The sequence below is a fragment of the Pinus tabuliformis genome, chromosome 4_1, assembly GCF_031772625.1.
Source record: "Pinus tabuliformis cultivar Carrire ecotype Pingquan chromosome 4_1, CPIR1, whole genome shotgun sequence".
In the NCBI taxonomy this organism is placed as follows: Eukaryota; Viridiplantae; Streptophyta; class Pinopsida; order Pinales; family Pinaceae; genus Pinus; species Pinus tabuliformis.
Window position 1 is genome coordinate 623,046,293 of NC_142303.1, and position 5,699 is coordinate 623,051,991.

At 37.6% G+C, this 5,699-nt stretch overlaps 1 pseudogene; it reads right to left on the reverse strand.

Moving 5' to 3' along the window:
* Positions 1-3,422: 3,422 nt before the first annotated feature.
* LOC149177561 (alpha-mannosidase At3g26720 pseudogene) lies at positions 3,423-4,988 on the reverse strand (annotated as a pseudogene).
* Between the last annotated feature and the right edge of the window lie 711 nt (positions 4,989-5,699).

Genomic DNA, 5,699 nt, shown 5'->3' on the forward strand with positions numbered 1-5,699 from the left:
ATATTCAAACTCAATAGAAAGAAAATTATTCTTTCCATAGACCAAATCATATGGAGTGAATCCAGTTGTGGTTTTCCAAGTGGTGTTGTAGGCCCAAGTGGCCTCTACTAGTCTCTCTGCCTATTCTTTCATACTGCTGCTAACAAACTTAGTGAGGATGCTCTCCAATGCTCTATTTGTGACCTCTACATTCCCATTTTCTTGAGGGTGATAGGCAGTGGATGTATTGTGCTTGATATGGTGTTTCCTCATGAGATATTCTATCAAATTTGATTTGAATTGTGCTCCTTGATCAGTGACTACTTCACTTGGATACCCCAAACTTGTAGAAGATGTTTTATCTTAAAAGATCAACCACTTTATGCTCAGTTTCTTCTTTGAATACCTTTGTCTCGGCCCACTTTGTCAAGTAATTAGTGCACACAATAATGTACCTCTTTTGTCATGATGGTGGATCAATTGGGCCAGTGAAATCCATGCCCCACTTTTCAAATGGCTTTAAGGCCACTTGGGGTTGTAAGGTAATTTCATCCCTAGGTGTGGGTTTTCCCATCCTTTGGTACTGATCACATCTACTGGTGTATATCCTTGGATCTTTATGTAAAGTGGGCCAATAGTAACCATCATGCAAAACTTTAAAGGCTATCCTTTTAGCAGCAAAATGACCTCCACAAGGTCGATCCTGACATGCTAAGAGGATGTCAAAGACCTCCTCTTCTCTTTCACATCTCCTCAAGATCTGATCTAGTCCCAATATGACAATATTTCCCCCAATCCAAGTGAAAGGAGATCTTTTCCTTACAATCTTTCTTTTCTCTCTGGATGATATATTAGGAGGGAACCTTCCAACGACTAAGTAGTTTGCTATGTCAGCAAACCAAAGATAAAGAACCGAGATGGAAAAGAGGTGTTCATCTGGAAGTTGATCATCCACCATTTCTTCATTACATGTACGTAAGGTTAACCTGTACAAAAAATCTACAACCACATTTTATTTCCCTAGTTTGTCAATAATAGTCAAATAAAATTGTTGTAACAATAAAAACCACCTATTTATCCTAGCATTGACACCAAGTTTATTCATCAAATATTTAATGGTTCCATGATCAGCATGAACAAAATTCTGATACCCAGTGATTTAGTGCCTGAATTTGTTTAAAGAATGTATTATAACAAAGGGTTCTTTTTCAATGACAATATAATTCAACTCATATTTAGACAAATTCTTACTAGTGAAATAGATAACATAATGAAACTTATCCTCTACTTTTCCCAAGGCTTGCCCCCATAGCTTTATCTCATGCATCAGTATGGATATGGAAAGGCAATGCATAGTTGGGACCCCTCAGGATGGGTTCGATGGCCAATTTTTCTTTCAATGCTTCAAGGGCCTCCTGACAATTGTTGGTCCAACAAAAATCTGAATCTTTGGCCAATAACCCAAACAAAGGTGAAGCCACTTTACTGAAGTCTTTGATGAATCTCTTCAAATACCCAGCTAGTCCTAAGAAACTCCTGACATCTCTTTGATTTTGAGGGGCAATGACCCCTTTGATGATGGAAATTTTGTTTGGTTCAACCTGTATCCCTTCCTTGGATATATAATTGCCAATGATATTCCCCTCATTTATCAAGAACTCACATTTCTAAGGGCTTAGAGAGAGATTAATTTCAATGCATTTCTTCAATAATTTACACAGATTGGAGAGAGCTTCATGGAAGTCACATCCATAAGTAGTGAAATCATCCATGTATATTTCAACAGAGTCACGAACTAGTTCAACAAAAATACTAAAACAATACCCTCTAGAAAGTAGTAGGGGCATTACACAAACCAAATGGAAGAAATATATAAGAAAAGGTACCCAAAGGACATGTGAATGTGGTCTTATCTTGGTCTTCAAGTTTGATCTAGGTTTGGTTCTATCCACTAAATCCATCCAGGAAGGAGAAGAATTTCTTCCTTGTAAGGCCATCTAGGACTTCGTCAATGAAGGAAAAATGAAAGTGGTCCTTCTTTGTAGCCTTGTTAAGAGCCCTTTAATCAACACATATTCTCCACTTCCCATTCTTCTTAGGAACTAAAACAATAGGTGACACCCACTAACTATCTAGAATGGGGTATATGAACCCTACATCTATTAATTTTTGTAGTTCTTCTTTCACAATGTCCTGAAGGGATGGGTTCATCCTTCTTTGGGGTTGACACACATGCTTGCATCCCTCATTGATGTAAATATGATGAGTATAAACTAAGGGATTCACAACTTTAATTTCCTTATGTTAGCACTCAGAATGAACCTCAAGGTTGAGAAGAGGCAATTCCGAGGTAACCACAGACCAAGCTTTCGATTTGGCATCTAGCCTTGCCAAACCAGAGAGGTCTCTCTCTTTGCCAACAAGATGTGGTTGCAATAAATGAAATTTTAGGCTAGCTATGGAGTGTGGGGATTTGTTTGAAAGGTTTTTGGGTCGAAAACAACAAGAGAAAGGACCATTGGGCTATGGGGTCGATGCCAGTTTCTGCCAGAAAACTTGGGGCAAAGAAAGTGCAATGTTCAACCAGATAAAATATTACAAATGTGAGAAGAATAGGGGAGAAAGCCCGTTGCCCTGCAGGCATCAAACAGGGGATGGATCTACAATAGTAGCATTAGATGAAAGAGAAAGACATGGTTACTTAGTAGAGCATCTAATAGAGGATGGATTCTGCCAAGACAACCACTACATTTAACAACAAAATCACCATGAAAGGAGCATCATGTGTAGATGGATTCCTAACACATATCTTAGATAATGTTGTAAGAAGGTAGAAAAACAAAATATGTAAGTGAATTACAGGAAAAACATACTAGGCATTAACACCGTCATGGATCCTAGGCCTAAAGGGCAAAAAGTGCTTTATTAAAATGATATTCAATAAAACTTTACACAGTCCCAAGCAGCCTCTCTCTGTTGCAAAAATTGAACCTCTACATCTTAAAACTAATCCTATTTATAATATTACAAAATCATTTAAATTTCCTCCACATAGGAAATAAAAATAAAATAGAATAAAAAAAATCTAATAATGAAATCCTATTTTAAAACACTAAACAATATGATCAATTAATTTGCAACTAAAACTCCAAACTGTCTTGAGAACCATGAGAAATAATTTTGGAAAACCCAAATTCAGTGAAGGTTTGCCAAGTGGATTAATATCATTGTATCTGCTCCTTTATGTGTGGAACCATATTCCACAAAATCTTCCTTTTTACTGCTATTTCACCCTTTGATTGCTGATATTAAGCCCAAAAATCTGAGATTTTCCTCAACCACTGCTAGATTTGTGCCTGGCAACTCTGATATTTCAGTTTTCACCATTAATTTTCCTCTTTTACTCCATTTCCTCGAATCTCGGACTTAATTATTCTATGGTTTTATTCATAAAAATATCTCCAAAACTTCACACCTTTCATTTCACTCTCGATCATCCTATTGACAGCGTTAGAAATGCCCCCACCAACTCCTATGACCTTAATTTTTGCCTCATTATTTTTGACAGGTGGAGGAAAATCCTCTAATGGGGAAAGTACATGTTTTGAAATCTCAGGAATTTTGAAAACATTAGCCCCTTCCTGTGATTTGATACCTATATAATTTCCTAGAGGTACAAGTTGTGACTCTATTATCTTTCCATCATAATCTTTGACAACTAGTGATTCATTGTTTACTAGCACTCTTATAGTCTCTTTGTGCTTCCAACCGAGACCATTATATGCGACTACAACCATGCTCTTCCCAAGTAGAAGGTTTGATTCTATTGGTGGGAAAAAACTGATGTTTAGGTTACCACACTGTTCAAACTTTATCGATGTATTCAGGCATCCATAAGATTTTGAACTCGTCAAGCAGGAAAGAGCTGAATTCACTACCTCTTCTACCTGAGAAGCTCTGATTGCAAGGGATTTAGCATAGTCACTAGCTGCATGGATTTTCTTAGTGCTAGTAATAGCATCATGATGCTATGCAATAGCGAAAGCATCACCTAGAATGTCTTTTATTGGGGCCAGAATCTCTTTTCCCAACTAGGAACTCAAACTGTTGTGCAACGACATAGTAACCACTCAGGAAGCGAACATATCCCTTCAGAGCTGGCCTACTTGTGAAATATCCTGTCCAGTAAGAATGTTCATCGTCTGCATACCTTATTCACATAGTGGATTAACTTGTCCATTTGGCTAAACCAAGAATCCTCATATAGATATTCAAAGTCATTTCCCATTGTCCACATAATATGATTTGTACAGGTAACATTAGCCTAAGTTATTGCTGCTTCGACAAAATCATCAACACGTTGCTAAAAATTGCTGTCAAAAAGTGGAGCATCACCCTGACTTGGAGGAGAATTATCATCCCCATAAAAATTTTCATATTGAAAACGGTCCGGAGGATTATAGTGAACAGGAAATGCATCAGTAAATATCTGAGTAGAGGGACCAAATGTCTTGGAACCCTGCCATACAACCTCCAAGGTCGTCTGATTTATTCGGTTTGCTTTGTCCTGGTAGTCAAGTCGTGCGAAAAATAGAGAGTCGAACCCAAGCTCTACACCTAGCAAATATGCTTGAACTGCAGAATGCCCAAAAGGATCAATCTGCCATCTAATACGCGGAGTTTTATAAAATTTCTGCTTGATAAAATGGTGTCCAAGTGTTGTCTAATCAATCATGTCTATATAACTGTGTTGATGCTTCATCAAGCATACACTAGCCACCATTTACGAATTCCAGCTGGCCTGAATCAACTAGTTCCTTGACTTGTCCCTGCTTCTCCTCTTCGATAGTCTTAGACAAACACAAAGTAACCTGCAATAAGTAACAAACAATGCGACTGACATTTTACTCTCTGCAGCAAAAAAACATTTCACAACCATAGTTGTTTTCGAGTACCTTTTCGGTACATAGGCTATACGTGCAACGGTAAAGGGCTACGCACAACGCCATTTCTTCTTGCATTGTAGCTCAACTTCATAATCCTTGTCCCAAATCATTTTTTTTACCATATCAGTCATCATACCTGTATCTGTCAAATTCCCTCTCTAACAGTCTAATTAAAAGTTTTCTTCATCTATCAAGAATCCCCGCAAGGATACTTCATAACCTAAGGTTTGGCATGAACCAACAAGTAAGCATATTGAACGCATCGAGCTTTCAAATTTTAGACTTGTCACTATGATCGGGACAATAAAACTAACTATTTTTTCAATCATGCTTGGTATGAGTTGATGTCCTAAATGCTCATAGGGTCTAGCACCTGCATAATGGATAATTTGACAGCTGAAAAGTCACTCGAAACTGTACATCATGAATCTAAGCCTACAAATCATATGGGGACTCAAAAGCACCATATTTATCCATCACTTTATGAAAATCCTCTCTCTATGCAACCAATAGTGATGCCTTTGTGATGACCTGCTTGCAATGCCGAAGTTCGAGTAGCATACTCTGAAGCAAATAATGGTTTAGCTAATATTTTTTCCAACAAGTGTAGCTGACCAAAAGGAAGATATGCGGGTAAATTGGGTACTTTGTACCATTGTATATATTATGATTTTCTTGATTTCATGTTTTCATTTGATTTCTTCTAGATAACCTCAGAGGAGATTTTATCTGCATCAGGAGATGGTCTGAAGGTTACTCCATCTGTCCCTTCAT